The sequence below is a fragment of the Hemitrygon akajei genome, chromosome 5, assembly GCF_048418815.1.
Source record: "Hemitrygon akajei chromosome 5, sHemAka1.3, whole genome shotgun sequence".
In the NCBI taxonomy this organism is placed as follows: domain Eukaryota; kingdom Metazoa; phylum Chordata; class Chondrichthyes; order Myliobatiformes; family Dasyatidae; genus Hemitrygon; species Hemitrygon akajei.
The window spans coordinates 158,814,672-158,832,241 of NC_133128.1; the positions used below are offsets into that span (position 1 = coordinate 158,814,672).

Genomic DNA, 17,570 nt, shown 5'->3' on the forward strand with positions numbered 1-17,570 from the left:
ACGATAGAGCTTAATTCTTATTGATTATTATTATACCCGCACTTTTAGGTTTAGTATTGATGATGTATATTATCTGTATATTTGCATTGATATTATTTTTGTGTATTGTTACTAATAAATACTGTTAAAAATAGTATCAGACATTTCAAACTTTGGAAAAATATATTGTCTGTCCACTCTATCTATGCCTCTCATAATCCTTTATCAGATCCTTTCAGCATCTGACGCTCCAGAGAAAACAACCCAAGTTTGTCCAACCTTTTATTATTGTACATGCCCTCTAATCCAGGCAAAATCACAGTAAATCTCTTCTGCCTCCACCCTAAAATCTCAACATCCTTCCTATGGTGGGGTAATCAGAACTGTATCCAATAACCTAGATGTGGCCTGGCTAGTGTTTTATAAAGCTGCGAGGTAACTTCCTGACTTTTGAACTCAATGCCTCTTCTAATAAAAGCAAGTATGCCATATGCCTTCTTAACCACCCTATCAATTTCTGTAGCTACTTTATGGGAGCTATGAACTTGGACCCCAAGATCCCTCTGCTAATCAAGACTGCTAAGGATTCTCATCTCAACAGTGTACTGTCTCTTTGCTTTTGACCTACCAAGATGAAACACTTCATATTTGGACGGGTTAAACTCCATTTGCCATTTCTCTGCCCATATCTGTAATTGATCTAACATACATCCTGTTGTCAGTCTTCTACACTATCCACAGCACCACCAATCTTCGCATCATTCAGAAACTTACTTACCCACCCATCTACGTTTTCATCCAGGTCATTTACACACAAACAGCAGAGGTCCCGGTACAGAACACCACTAATTACAGACCTCCACCTAGAATAAGTTCCTTCAACCATTACCCTCTGACTTCTATGGACAATCCAGTTCTGAATCCAAATAGCCGATTCAACATGGATCCCATACATCCTTATCCACTGGGGGGACCTTGTCAAATGCCTTACTGAAGTCCATGTAGGCAACATCCACAGCTCAACCTTCATCAGTCACCCTCGTCACCTCATCACAAATCTCAGTTAAGTTAGTGAGACACGACTTGCCCCATACCAAGTTCGGAAGTCCAGCATGGACTCCATAAACCAAAGGGCTTTGCCATGCAGCATCTGCATTTCTCTTTATTTCTGTCGAAAACACAAAATTGCTATTTACATTCATGAAAATAACATGATCATGTAATCATTCTAATTATAACCTCCATTCTCTGTTAAGTGCAATTGATGAAGGGGAATTATATTCCGTCTGAAAATTACACTGGTTCTCACAATCCTTAAACAAACCAGATAATCTGCTTCACACTATAAATAGCAGCAGCAGCAGCAGAGGTCAAACAAGTAGTGAAACAAAAAAATCTGCTTGAAAATTCACATTTTAAGCAAAGGAAACTACTCAACTAAATGACACTCAGTGGCCACTTTATTGGGTATGTCCAGTACCTACTAAAGTGGCCACTGCGTGTATGGTGTGGTCTGTAGCCCATCCACTTCAAGGTTTAATGTGTTGTGCATTCAGGGACACTCTTCTGCACACCACTGTTGTAACATGTGGTTATCTGAGTTACTGTCACCTTCCTGTCAGCATGAAACAATCTGGCCATACTCCTCTGATCTCTCTCATTAACATTTACCACAGAATTGCTGCTCACAGGATTTTTTTTTGTTTTTGCAGCATTCTCTGTAAACTCTAGAGACTGTTGTGCATGACAATCCCAGATCAGCAGTTTCTGAGAAAACCAAACCACTCCGCCTGGCACCAACGATCATTGCACAGTGGAAGTCACCTAAATCACATTTCTTCCCCTTTCCGATATTTGGATGAACAACAACTGAACATCTTGGCTTGCTTTTATTCATTGAATTACTGCCACATGATCAGCTGGTTAGATAATTGCATTAACCACCAGGTGTACAAGTGTACCTACCAAAGTGGCCACTGTGTGTTAATTATAAACACTACCCTTCAAAATGCAATACACGGAACAAATTTAGATTATCGTATTTAAATATATACAGATGACAGGCATTTAAATTATTTTGAATGGTTTGTAGGGACTGCAGCTATTATGAGAAATCAGTTAATGATTCATGACAAATAATATTGAATATGTAGGTTAGATATACCGTATCTATGTAATGGATTGCAGTAAATGTGACTTTGATGTTTAGGGTCACACTACTGAAAGAATTTTTCAGTACTCTGTACTCAATCACTAATATAAGAAAGACAGTACAGTGCAATTGTCAAATAATTTCTCTCGAAATTTCCAAAGCAGTAGAAACACATGAAACACAATAATGACAATGTCACTCAAAACCATCTCAATAAAACAGAATTTAACCTATGTGGCCTTCCTTACGAGCAAGGTGTATTATTCTTACAGTAATGATGAATTTCACAGTTTAACTAGAAAAGATGTAAATAACTTAAATTAAATCACCTGTAATTGTGGCCTACTTTAGTGTTATTTATGTCTCCAAAAACAGACACAGACAAATCAGAAATCTTGGAGGAAACCAATTTGATCTTAGTTCCACGCATGATTTTCCCAATCACCTTTGGGTTGGGTGAAATAAATCCCCTTGCAAAGAGAAAAGAAATTTCATTTGTTCCAGTAATGTGGGGTGGTGAATTATCGAATATACTGCACAATTAAAGACTCCCACACTGACTCAATGTAAGAGCTCCAAACACAAGAAAATCTGCAGATACTGGAAATCAAAGTAACACACACAAAAATGCTGGAGGGAACTCAGCAGGCCAGGCAGCATCTATGGAGGGGAATAAACAGTTGGTGTTTCAGGCTGAGACCTTTCTTGAAGACCTGTTCTTTGCCCTACTGCAATTAAGTACACTTTTTTCTATCCGTTTTTCTTATACCCTTCTTCATTTTAAATACTTCTATTTTATCTTCCTCAGCCATGTCTGTTCAAATCTCAGCTTCTCTGTTCTTACAATAGACCTGAATTCCCTTGTCCCTGCAATCATGTTGGCACATCTCTTCAGCATCCTTTCTTAAACCTTTTACATCTTTTCTGAGTATGGTAAACAGAACAGGGCTGAACCAATGTTTTTTAAAGGTTCATCATGACTTCCCTACCTTTGCACTCTACATCTCTGTTTATAAAGTCCAGGATCCTGTTTCCATTTATAATTGCTTTCTCAAATGACCCACTGCCACTTTCAGCAAACTATGCTCATACATAAAATTAACCCACTTAAACAAAATAAATGGGTCAGCAGAAACTATGGAAAGAAAACAAGAATCAACATGAAAGATCGCAGATCCTTTTCTGTTCGCTTTCCACAGACATTGTGGAAAGTCTCAACTAGCATTGTTGTTTCAGAATTGTTTCAAATTTTGATAATATTTATAATTATTCCAGCTTATTTATGTTGCTTCTTATTCTTCCTACCAAAATTTAACACTTTGCATTTTCTAGAATTCAGTTTCAGCTTTCCACTCATTTCACCAATCCATCTTTATGTCTTTGTCTATTATATTCAGTCTTAATGTACCTCCAAGTTTACTGTCATCTGTAAATTTGGAAATTGTGCACCGTGCTCCTGTCTAAGTCACCAATAAGAGAAGTCCTAATATTCATCTGTGTACAGTTTCTTTCTGTCTACAATACAATCTTTCAGCACAGTTCTTTTTATTGTTACAGTATTAGTCAGCTTCTTCCCATGTCTCAACAAGTCTTCTCGTTTTACGACCTTCAGTACTGATGACACTCAACTCACACAGAGTGATAAACAGGGAATTATTGATTAGTTGTCTTTCATCAATTGTATGAAAAATGTCAGAATTTATTATGTAACAAGTAGTCATACAACACTTGGAAATCAGCATGGATTCAAGAAAGAGAAATGATACTTGACAAATATGTTCAAAATATTCAGGTTGTAATTAGAATAGACTAAGTTGAACCAATTGATGTGATGAACATAAATTTAAGAACACTTTTAAAAAGATGCAAAAAGATATGTGTTATTCTTCAGTAGATTTGGAGTAACAAATTAGAGTCGATAAGGCAGCAGAAAGAAAAACGAGAATAAGCAGATCAAGATTTGATTCTAGTGATAGCACAGAAACAGCTCCTTCGGCCCATCTAGTCCATGCCAAAAATGTTTAAACTGCCTACTCCCATCGACCTGCACCAGGACCATAGCCATCCATACCCCTACCATCCATGTATCTAACCAAATTTCTCCTAAACATTGAAATCAAGCTCGCAAGTACCATTTGTGATAGCAGCTCATTCCACATTCTCATGACTCTCTGAGTGAAGAAGTTTCCCCTTATGTTCCCCTTAACCCATGACCTCTAGTTGTACTCCCACCCATCCTCGAAAAAGCCCTCTTGCATTTACCCTATCTATACCCCACATTATTTTACATACCTCTATCAAATCTCTTCTCAGTCTTCTATGTTCCAAGGAATAAACTCCTAACCTATTCAATCTTTCTTTATATCTCAGGTCCTCCAGATCTAGCAATATCCTCGTAAATTTTCTCTGTGCTCTTTCCAGCATCATTTACATCTTTCCTGTAGGTAGGTGACCAAAACTGCACATAATGGCACTAAACCCTTTGCTTGCATCTTTGGAAACAGCTTTTTAAATATGTTTGATATATCTTTTTTTCCTTTTCAAGGCTCTTTTGAGGACCCTGACCTGAAGTTACACTCTGACCGGTTCTTTGCGGGAACTGCACCCGCTCTCAGGGCCTCACAATTGGCCGCCTTTTGATATCCCAAGAACACAGCCCGGAAGGCGAGCATGCCTTCAGGGTTCCGGATTTTCGTTGCCGATTCTTGGCTGGTGTCCCCAACTGGTGTTGCAGGAAGACACGGAACATCGGCTTTACTGCGTGCCTGAGTGCTCGGTGGAGGGCGCTGATGCTTTTTTTGCTGGTGGGAATGAAATGGAATTGGAATTGGCTTATTTTTCCTCACATATACCCAGATACAGACCTGCATACTGTTGATACCGATCAAACCATTACACAGTGCATTGAGGCAGAACAAGGTAGAACAATAACAATGCAGAAAGAAGCATAAAAAATTACAGAGTAAGTGCAGTGAAACAATAAAGTGCAAGGTCATAACGAGGTAAATTCTGAATTCATCTTATCATCCAAGAGGTCTGTTGAAGAATCACATTACAGTGGGATAGAGGCTGCCCTCGCTGTCCTTGAGACTGGTGGTACAGTACTTGCTTTCAGGTTTTTCTGTCATCTGCTCGATGGGAATGGATAGAAGATAAAATGCCCTGGGTGGGTGCAATCTTAGCTTATGCAGGGATCTCACTGGCTAGATGCAGGGATGGTATTTCCCCAGCTTTAAAGTCTAGAACCAGGGCTCACAGAACTGCCTTAGGCCATGCCAGACAGAAGTCAGAAGGAATTTCCTAAGCCAGAAGGTGGCAAGTGTTTGGAATTCTCTTCCTCAGAGGGAAGCGGGTGGTCGGTCACTGAGTTCATTCACGGCGGAGATCAACAGATTTTCAGAACAGAGGAAATCAGCCGATAATGGGGTCAATGCAGGAAAATGATGTGTGTGGGTGGGGGGGAGATCAGCTGTGATCTTACTGATGACTAGAAGGGACGTCACCCTGTTTCTGTTTCATGTTTCAGTGTCTGCAGCTGATCTCTCTGCACCTCATGAAAGTCAACTGGGGCTCCAGGCACTTTGCCGTCAGCAAATCCCTAAGACTGACGGCAGTCCCTGAGGAAATTGCCACTCTGATATCAGCGACATTTCCCTCCCACGTAAGGGAGACACTGTGGGTTCTAGGAGGTTTTAATTACAGCTCGCAGAATGAAGGAAGGGCACCGAGCTGCTGACTGCCTGATGAAGTGATTTGTTAAAGTTAATGCACAGACCTTTCAGTGGGGAAATCAGACCTGGGAAGCTCGAGCAGGCCCCCAACCCTGTACTGAGGATCCCTTGTACTGAGTCCTTCACTGCCTCTCCTTGCATCCCCTCACTCCCCCTTCACACACACTCACAATCAGTTCTTCACACCCCCTTGCATCCTCTTGGTTTCCCCTCACTCCACTCACACTGAGCTTCTCGTACCTCCCCTTCTTTATTCCCAGGACCAGCTCCGTTAATTACTGCAAGATTGCTGCTTTTATTTACTCACATCATGTTGTCCCTTAAAATAGGCACAAAAATCACTCTTTGTTAAAAGCCTGCAATTTCTACGTGTTTTACAGAAAGAGCTTCTTTGATAACATGTCACTGTGAAATGTGAACACTAGACTACTATGTTGCCCTCACTTTAGGATGAATATGAAATAACACTGATTCCAGTTCCAACTGACATTTTACTTTAATAAATTTTTCCTGAATTCTATTAATACCTTATCATTTTCACCCCAAATACAAACAGCATCTCCAGATTTTCTCTTGTTATTAACAAAGACATCATTAGTCATTATGGCAGCAAGAAAAACTCAAATGAAATTCAGCTTATAAACATGCATAACCCAAAACACCCCTCTTTATTTTTCACAACCTACTGCCAACTTAGAACTACTTCCTGGACAAAATCAGATTTGTTATTATACTCTCTGGACACAGGGACTAATATTAATTATTGCACAATGCATTTGAAACTGTATAATAATTTCACAGGAACTTGGGGAAATCAAGTGTTGTAGAATGGTTTTTATTGTTATATAAGTCACCTTATTCAAACTGGATTTACAGGTTTTGCAACAGCAATAGTTGCATTCAGAGTTAATTTACAACATACTGATTCCATCATGGTAATTGCTGTGACATGGCTCACTATTACACCTGCTGAAATAACCAAAACCCTGGCATTGGATGAAGCAAAGAAATCTAAATCTGCGAAAATGAATGGGTGAAAGAAAAACCGAACAAACACAATGGAAAGTATTTTCACAACTGCATTTCACATCTTTTTGTGTTGCTTACAGTTCTTCTGAATACTTTTACAGTACTGCCACATCAATTATGAATGAATAGACTGAGCACATGAATCCACAAAACCACTGAGAAATAAATTAGTCTGTAAACACTATATCAACACAGAGGTTGCCACATCTTCAGAAATGACAGGAGTCTTAAACATACCTGTTTAAAGCATCTTAAGTCATTTTGTATGTATCCTACGTATCCTGTTTCAGAGGGGTCTTAATGATAATTGGTATCTTGTAATTCCACATTAATTTGTAACTCTTTGGCACTCTATCTCAATGCAGTCTCAGGATATCTTAAGATCAAGTCAAGTCACTTTTTATTGTCATTTCGAACATGACTGCTGGTACAGTACACAGTAAAAATAAGACAATGTTTTTCAGGACCATGGTGCTACATGAAACAATACAAAAACTACACTGAACTACGTAAAACAACACAAAAACTACACGAGACTACAGACCTACCCAGGACTGCATAAAGTACACAGGACAGTGCAGGCATTACAATAAATAATAAACAAGACAATAGGCACAGTAGAGGGCAATAAGTTGGTGTCAGTCCAGGCTCTGGGTATTGAGGAGTCTGATAGCTTGGGGGAAGAAACTGTTACATAGTCTGGTCGTGAGAAACCTTTTCCCAGATGGCAGGAGGGAGAAGAGTTTGTAAGAGGTATGATGAAATATATCCTTGTCACCAGTTTGCCAGTAAAGACAATTTATTATTTACTTCTTGAGATACAGTGTGGAATAGATCCTTTCGCCTAGCCGCCTAATCCTAACCTAGTCACAGGCCAGTTTACAATGACCAATTAGTTCAACAGCTGGTATGTGTTTGGACTGTGGGAGGAAACCATAGCATCCAGAGGGAACAAACTCCTTGCAGGACGCGACAGGAATTGAACCCAAGTCACTGGTACTGTAAAGCCTTGTGCTAACCACTACACTATCATACCACTGCCTATCTCCTCACTATTAAACAAATGTGGAGAAAGAGCCTAAGTTATTAGCTACTGCCTGGGAAGATTCTGTTGAAGTAGTTGGCTATTTTACTAATGAGTTAAAATTCAATGATTTCTCATAAAGACTTGCCTTATTTAAATTACCAGATATACAGCATATAAAGGTTATGTCGCTCATGACCTCCAAACACTGTTGAAGTATTTTGAAGTTGTAATGACCACTTTAGCATAACGTGGCAGCTAATTTGTCACTAGTATTAATCAGTAAATGATTGGGTAACTTATTTTGGAGGTTAATGTCGGGGGGGAAAGCGTTGCCCATAACACTGAGCTGTACCACATTCTTCACAAGGCACCAAGGGATCATTTATATCCATCCAGGAGAGAAGTGGGTCTTTGTTTAACATGTCATTTCACAGTATAGTGAAACAAAACTTCTATAGTGCTCTTGGAGGTCCTGATGACATAAAATCAATCTTTCTTTGAAAATAGAACAGTACAGCACAGTACAGGCCCTTTAGCCCATTAAGTTTTACTGACCTTTGAACTTACTCACAGATCAATCTAACCCTTCCCTTTCTCTATATCTGCTGGCTCTGCCCTGAACCTTTTGTCCAGTTTAAATGTCATTTATTTTTGCAAAACTTTATAGGATGCTTTTAAAAAAAACTTTTCATTTCTGTTCCTCCTACATACACTAAGAATCAATATTAGGTTTTCAGGGGTGGCTTGCGCCAATTGGCCAGAGACTTATTTTAGTATTGTTGGCTGATGCAAAGGTGCTCACGCTAGCTAATATTCTTGATCCCAGCTATTTCTGTTGAACTTTTGCATGATGGAGATGAGTGGAAGTTCATTTATCTTGAGCATTCTTTGGAAAAAGGACGAGAAATTAACGATCTTGTGGTCACTTAAAACAAGTGACTGTAAATAGGGACAACATGTTGATAGATACAAAAGATTCTGCAGCTGCGGGAACTCTTAAGCAACACACACAAAATGCTCAACAAGTCAGGCAGTATTGATGAACATTTCAGATGACATTTCTGACCAAAACTCATTATCAGTCCTGTCATATGGTCTCGGCCCGATAAGTTGACTGTTCATTTCTCTCTATGGATGCTGCCTAACTTGTTCAGTTACCTCAGCATTTTGTGTGTGTTGCTCAAAATATTGTTAGACTTTATGTTGGTTTCTAATATTCTTGGTGCATGTTTCAACAACTGTGAAGTATTTTGTACTCACAAATCAACAAAATCTGGTGGGTGGTTTCCTATTTAGATAGGACATGAATATTAGTGAAGGGAAGCTGCTCTTTAACACTTGAGCCTCATGTTGGCAGCTGGTGATGTGTATTTCTTGAAAGTATTCAAGGCAGTGGCCTCGGGCACTTTTATCATTGGACAGGATTGTAATCTGCTGGGAGGGAATCAGTTGCCAGTCCCAGTCACTAATTACTAGCTTCAGCCTCAGTGCATTTTAGTCACAAGTATCCCTATAAAAGAAAAAAACATGCTATTTATTTAGTCATAGGATAAGACTGCCACCAGCAATACCAGCATTTATTGTCCATCCTAGAACTCCCTGAATCAACCACATTGATCAGACTGGGTGAGGATTTCTGTCCTGGAAAGGGTCAGGCAGTTTTCGGACAATTGAGCAGTTTCAGGCTCAGTTTTCTTTTGAAATGCAGATTTATTGAATGTATATTTCTTAGCCGCCATGGTAAGGTTGAAAACTTAGGTCCCTGGATCAGTGGTGCAGGATTTTGATTGCTTAGTCATTATGGAAATACACTGAGTGGACACATCTCTCCTTTGAGTGTAGCAGGACTGTCTTCATCCAAATTGTAAGTAAGGAGGGATTCTCATCAGAGCGACTAATTATGAAAATATTTTATACAGTCCAAAAGAAAGAAAATTATGAAATATTTAAAAGGAAACTCCATAGCAAACAGCTATACAAGGCCGGAGTGAAAAAACAAAGGTGTGGATGATTGCGTCATCACATGGCCATGTTGCTTCAGAAGGTTCCTTAAAATACATTGTTTTTTGTTGTTCTTAGCACCACTGAGCATCCATTTTAACACAAATGACTATCTGACTTAGTATTAGGTCAGTCACAAGAGCATCCTGACTGGCTGTGTCACCGTCTGGTTGGGAACTTTACCATCCTCAACCGCAAGGCACTGCAGAGTGACAGCCCAGCTCATCTGCGGATGTGAACCTTCCTCTATTTAGGATACTTTCAGCAGCAGGTGCATAAAAAGGGTTTGGAGGACCATCAGGTATTCAAGTCACCTCAACCACAAACTGTTTCAGCTGTTTCCATCTGGCAAACGGTACCACAGCATTAAGGCCAGGACAGCTTCTTTCACCAGGCTAGCAGATTTATCAATACACATTGATCCAATTGCATATCTGACTGTACATACACGTATACAGAACAATTATGTATACAATCTTGGTGTTTGTGCAATATCCCCCCACATTTTCCTTCCTTATTACTTGTATAAAGCGACAGAGATGCAACATAAAGATTTTTACTCCCTCGTGTTGTAAGATGGATGAAAAAAAATTTAAAAATCTAATTCTAATTCTACTAAATTATGGTGTTTCAATTACATTATAGCAGCCCTACTTACAATGTTTTAATAAACAAATTGAAGGGAAATTAAATTTCATTTGAAAATATTGTATAAAAATGGCAATAGATGGACAGAGAATTCGATTGCCTCAAACTTCTGATCCGTTACAATAATTTTGTAGCCTTGGTTCATGCATCACCAAAAACAAAATCCATTGAGAAGTGAAAAGTATGGGCCACTGGCAGTGACCAGCTCATACATGCTGTGCGGCTGAGGTGGTTTGCATTCTATCTTTGATTTCTTTGAACTATATTTATTCATACATGAGAACTTCTAAGCTTGTGTAGCCTAGGCCAGGCCAGTACTCCTGCTTCTTTAATAATGTATCTCAAATCCAGGGCCTTTGCCACCTGCAATTTCATGGACAGGAAACCTACATGGACAGCTCCACCTTCAAATGACACAACTATCTTGGTGCTCATTGCTGCTCCCTTCATATAACTGGGTTCAAATCCACGAATTGCCACTCAACATCACCTCCCAAGGCTAAAAAAAAACCTTTGCAAATGGTGCCCATATTCCAGAAATGAATATATTAAATCTTTCGTTCGACCTCCCATAAGATAGCAAACCAGACATCTTAAAAATACTGATATTTTGCTCAAAATCGTTTTATTTGAGCTCTTCATAAGAAATACAGAACTACTTTCTCAAGTTAGTAAGCCGTTACTGTTGCGGGGATCTGAGTCTGGGCTCCAGTAACTGCTGTTCACGATCTATTATCGATGATTTAGCTGAGGGAACCAACACTGACAGTTTGCTTATGATTCCAGTTCAGATGGCAGACTGCATAGGGAGGAGAAAACTCAAATGGATACTGATGAGCTAAATGAGTGAGTGAGGAATTCACAGATGCAATTTACTCAGAGGCTGGTTATCCAGCGTCTACACGAGCTGACAGTTGATGGTCAATCAATTGTGCTAGTTAATCCATTTTGGGCCCAGGAGCTCCCATGGCACTGACAGAGCCTCGTACTGGGAAATCCCTCAGTGCTAATTCAAGAGCTTCCTCAGTACCAAATCAATGTCAGCCTGGGAATCCACTCATAGATGCTCCAATCCCAAATCTGAAGTGTGTTGGCCAATAAAATGTTACTGGGCTTTTACAGTAATGTGGAAAATTGTGATGTCATCCACCTCAGGGTATAAAAGAGAAAAGGGGAGGTTTTTTTAAGATAGTGACAGAATGCATGTTCTGAGGGACACTGGAAGCTAACATGCTGATGTTCCAACCAATTAGGAAGTTAAATGGAATGTTGCTATTTATTATGAAAGAACTTGAGACCTGGAGTAAAGACGTGTTCAAGGTTCAAAGTAAATTTATTATCAAAGTACATATATGTCACCATATACAACCCTGATATTCATTTTCTTGCGTAATAAAACCATAATAAAATAACAACCATAATAGAATAAATGGAAGACCACACCAACAGGGCAGATAACTGGTGTGCAAAAGACAACAAACTGTGCAAACACTAAAATAAAGTAAAACAAAGAACTAATGATAATTTACTGAATCAGATGAAAATTGGGTATCAAATCAGAAACAATGAAATCAGCTATATCTTAACCCACCTTCTATACACAGATGATATGAAATTATACGCTCCTTCATCAGTTAAGCTAAAGCAATTAATTCAGTTAGTAGAACTATTTTCAAAAGAAATAAACATGAACATTGGACTGGATAAATGCAGAACATTAAACATAAAGAAAGGTACAATAGAGCTAATAGAATACAAAACAGAGCAGCAGGATACAATACAACCGATGGATGAATATAAAACATATAAGAATCTGGGACATAAACAAAAAAATAGATGATAATGTGATAAAGGAAAAGCTTTTGACAGAATTTACTTCAAGGCTTAAGAAAATCTACCAAACAGAGCTCAACAGTAAAAATATAACAAAGGCAATAAACACTTCCTTTATACCTATATTAACATATTATTTTGGCATAATATCTTGGTCCAAAACTGATCTGGAAAATTTACAAAGAAAAATAAGAACTCAAATGACAAATTTCAGAAAACATTATGTACATTTGAATCCACTTAGATCAACACTACCTGGGACAGAAGGGGGAAGAGGAATAACAAACAATAAAAGCTACACAACAGTCAGATAAAACTTCTAAGGATATACTGTACTTTCATCAATGAAAACAGGATTCAGCACTCCATACAAGCATTTGCAATTCTGATAAGAAGCACACACCACTAAATTTAAATGACAGCATATTTAAATGTGACAGCACAATTAAACACAAAAACATGATGACTTTATCACTATTGAAGAATAAGTTATTCAATGGAAGACAACCCCATGATCTGAGCAGACTAGACTGCAACAAGAAGTGTGGAACGCCTGGCTCAGAGTTGGAGACCTCCTCCCAGAAACAGAAGGGCTCCTTGTGGCAATGCAGGACCAGGTGGTTAGCACAAAAGAGATCAAAAATCCATAATAAAATACCAACAAGCTCAAGGTGATAAATGTAGAAAACACCAAGAAAAATCAGAAACAATCCAACACATTACAGGATGCTGTAGCAGTTTAACTTTATCCGATTACTTACACAGGCACAATCAAGTGGCAAACACCATTCATCAAAATCTTGTTTTAAGATACAAACTCATAAATGAAATCATACCTTACTATAAATACAAATCTGGTCCAGTTTTAGAGTCAGAATGCTACAAATTATATTATGATTAATCAATTATTACAGATAGGATAATCCATAATAAAGTTTGGATATAATAGTACAGGATGAACAAACAAGAACAACTTACTTAATAGACATCGCCATTTCAAACACACATAACTTACAGAAATCATAAGTGAAAAACACCAAAAAGATGCTGAATTAAAAGAGGACATTGAAAATCTATGGAACATAAACAGGGTATACATTGTCCTGATAGTAATATCCACAGCTGGTGTCATCCCAATGTTATTATGCAATAGTATTAAGCTATTAGGGCTACACAGTAATATCTCTGTAAATCTTCAGAAAGCCACAATACTAAACTGAGATGTAGTTGTTATGTACCTTTGCTGACTAGAGTTGAGTGAAGAGTCAATGAAATTGCATCTGATGTGGACCTGTTGTGCCATTAGTCAAATTGGAGTGGTCGCAAGTTGCATCTCAGGCAGGAGTTGATATGTTTCATCACCAATCTTTCAAAAAAAACTTCATCACTGCCCCAACCTGCCCCTATTCCTAACGCTAGCTTCCACACCCCTCTCTCCTCCATCCCCTAAATCTACCTCTAACCCTAACTTTCAGTCCCCTCTCTCTCCATCCACTAACCCTAATCATAACTCCTTCCCTTTCCCCTCCAGCCCCTCACCCTAACGACATCCCACAATGGAAAGCACCTCTATCAATTCTGGGGAAAGCCCCCATTAACATTGAGCATCCAAGCACCCCCTGACCATAGTCAACACCCCACAGACTCACAGCCACTCCACTCTCACACATACAGTTTTAAGCCTCTGGTGTAACTAACCCCCACCTTGCACACATAAGCTTAGCAGAATATCTAACACACCCCCTCCCACTCTGAAGAAAGACAGACTCTAAGAAAGTAATGCGGAACCAGGTTAATGAAAATGTGGGCCATTCCAAAGTGGCAGGGTCTAGTAACACTGAATCTCCAATAACAAGATCAAGGAAACACAAAGGGAATAATTTACTGTTACTGTATTCATTCAGAGTCTTGGGGGGGGGGGATTGCACTTGAAGTACTATGCACATTTATGGTCTTCCTACTCGAAACAAAGGAGTAACATGTCAAAGGATTTGCATGAAGTGCAAGGAAGATTGTTTCCAAGAATAGTTATTTGCCACACGAAAACAGGAGAGATGTCTTACTCTAATTATATAGGACTCTGATCTTCCTAACTTAAAAAAAAACATTTCTAGATTAGTTTCTAAAATGATGTAGGAACAGAAATTGAATAGCCTAATCACAATTCTGCAGAGTTTAGAAACATGCAAAGAGTTGTATCTTCAGAAGCTGGATCAGGACAAGACTCACACAGTGAATGGCAGGGCCCTGGAGAGTGCCGTGGAACATGAGACACGTACTCATTTCCCAGGTAGACAGGGCGCAGGAGGAGGCATTTGTCATGCTTGCTTTAATTGTTCAGTACACCGAGTACTAGAGTTGACATGCCATGTCATTACTGTATGAGATACTAGTGAGGCTGCATTTGCAGAACTGCGTGCAGTTCTGGTCACCCACCTGTAGAAAGAATGTCATTAAATTGGAGATGCTGCAGAAAAGATTCACAATGATGTAACTGAGACTGGAGGGCTTAAGTTATAAGGACAGAATGAATAAGTGTTACCCCCAGAGCACAGGGGGCAGAGGGTTGACCTTATAAGGGTATATAAAATCATGAGGGACCATAGATAAGATGAATGTCACAGTCTTTTATCCAGGGTACAGAAATCTAAAAACAGATTTAAGGTTAAAATGTAAAGATGACCTCAGGGACAAGTGTTTCCACACAGGGATAAGTACCACAAGTTGTAGAAGAGCGTAGTTACAACATTTAAAAGATAGTTAAACAGGCAGGAAAGGTTATAAGGGCCAACACAGGCAGATGGAACTAGCTCAAGTAAGAACTTGGTCAGCACAGATGAGCTGGTCCAAAGCATCTCTTTCTGTGATGTATTACACTTCAACGCTCTGAATATCATGAGAACTGATTCCATTGAAACACACACATATCTTACACAGCACCACAAGGCTGAATGCAAACAGGATATTTCCCCTGTTGGAGGTGTTGAAAGCCAAGGGCCCCATTTGCAGAATATAGAATGGGGGGGGGGGGGCTGCTAACTAAGAGAGGGCTGACCAGGCAATTTTCACTCAAGAGTGTGGTGAACCTTTGGGATTTTCTACCCCTGAGGGTGATGGAGGCTTAGACACTGAGTTCATTGGAATAAATATTCCATTGATTTTGGATATTAATCAATGGATTTGGGAATAGTGTGGAAAGATGGCGCTGAGGTAGAAGTTCACCTGGAGGTCACAGTCTGTCATGGGCCACGCACCTACATCACATACTTATGCTGCTTTCTATAAAATTCCACCTCAAATAATCCGGTTACTTTGACGGGTAGAGCCTATCAGAAAGGGCCAGGTGAATCACCAGCTCGTTCTGCTCCCTCCCCATTGCCATTGCAAAGGCCGCTGAGTACCTTCCCATCCTGTGTTTACCGAACTCAGTGACGGCTTTACATTCTAGGTGTGTGTGTGTGTGTGAATCAGAAACTGCCTTCACCACCCGGCTACACAAAGGAAACATAATCACTCTTTAAGTTCAAATGCACCCGAATTTACCCGAACAAGGAAGTACCGTTTTGTTCCACGGTTAACGCTTTTCCTGGGAAGGGGTAGGGTGCCACCGGCTTGTGAGAAATTGCCCCCGGCAATGCGCTGGGATAATAGAACATACCGGGACAGGAAATAAAAGGGATTTCAACACGATGTGAACTTCAAATAACCATTCGTCCAAAAGCCAGGTTTTAAAAGTATTTTTGAAGAAACGTACAGCTCCTGTACATTGCGCCTTTTCAAAGGGACGCTTGTTCACAGATCCGCTTTCACCGCACAAGATTTTTTGTTGGTCAACGCACAAACAAAATGCTGGAGGAACTCGGCAGGTCAGGCAGAATTTCAGAAGCAAACCAACATTTTTGTATTCTACGCCCACCCACCATCACCCGGGTCAATATCATGGCAGTGCCCGCGTCATCTCCAGCTAGTCGCTGAATACTCAGCGCGGATACCCACCGGCTCGACCCAGGGGGTTGACAGATCTTACCTCGAACAGGAAGGTAAAAGGAGCCGATCCTTTCCTGTCAGTCGGTGTCTCGGTTTACATAGCAGCTCTGAATGCGTCCATACCGGCGCCAGCAGTAGGTACAGCACCCCCTCGCCTCCGCAGCTGGAACCCTCCCGGTGGCGAGCTCTTTCTAATGGCATATGAGGCCGGAGACGTTGGGGCGAGACTGGGCCCGAACACCTGTCTCACTGAAGTTCCGACTGAGCTTCGGCGGCAGGAAGCCAGCACTGCACCCTCGGCGCCGCGATCGGCGAGGCAGGACACACCCGCCACCCTGCTGAACAATGCATCACGAGCAGCCTCCGCGCACAGGACAACAACCCTCAGCTTGAGCCAACCGGCCCCGTGAGGCTCATCGGAGACGTGACCCCAGCGTGGCAGGAATCATCGTTTCCCCTCCGCAGAGACTGAAGCGAAACAAATTCACTGGAAATACTCAGAGGGTCAGGCAGCATCTGCGGGGAGAGAGAGAGACTGGGGGGGGGGGGGGGGAAGGTCTTCGGGCCGGTTACCTTTCTTCAAAATTGTGAATAATCGAACCTTGAGATGAGGAAAGAACAAATGCGAGTGCCCGTGAGAGGGTGGGAGGCGGAAGAAAGGGCGATGCGAAAGGAACCGGTGATGTGAGTGTGTTGGTATAAAAACAATGGCACAGGTTGGGTCTAGAAGTAGGTTTTAATGAGAAATAGGAGTTTTGTTCTTCGCATTGTTAAAACACAACTTTAAATCGGGAGAGCTTGTTGAAATCTAGGCAATTATTCCCTCCAGATATAATTTTGTTATTAGTAGCTATCGAAGTGTTCGAACGCCATGAAGAGCGAAGGCTAATAGTAATTTAAAAGAACACACCGTTGTCCAGGAGTTTCTCTGCACTTCCCACCGTGCTACGTCACCAACTATCTGTTCCTGACATCCAAAGGCATTACCCACAGTGAATCCCACCGCTGTCAATATCTTGGGGGCTACCATTGAATGGGAGTTGCCTTATACACTTCGTGGCTACCAGAGCAATTCAGAGGCTTGGGATCCTCTGGCGAATAACTCGCCAAAGCCTGCCCGCCATCTACAAGGCTCAAGTCAGGAGTGAGGTGGAGTCCACTTGCCTGTGTAAGTGCAGCTTCA

General features: G+C 40.5%; 1 protein-coding gene across 1 annotated transcript in view; it reads right to left on the reverse strand.

Annotated features, from left to right (window-relative positions):
• mfsd6b (major facilitator superfamily domain containing 6b) overlaps nucleotides 1-16,879 on the reverse strand; it is a 66,490-nt gene extending 49,611 nt beyond the window's left edge. The window contains exon 1 of the mRNA XM_073046981.1: nucleotides 16,428-16,879. The gene's annotated coding sequence lies outside the window, so the exon portion shown is untranslated. The remainder of the gene's footprint in view (nucleotides 1-16,427) is intronic.
• Between the last annotated feature and the right edge of the window lie 691 nt (nucleotides 16,880-17,570).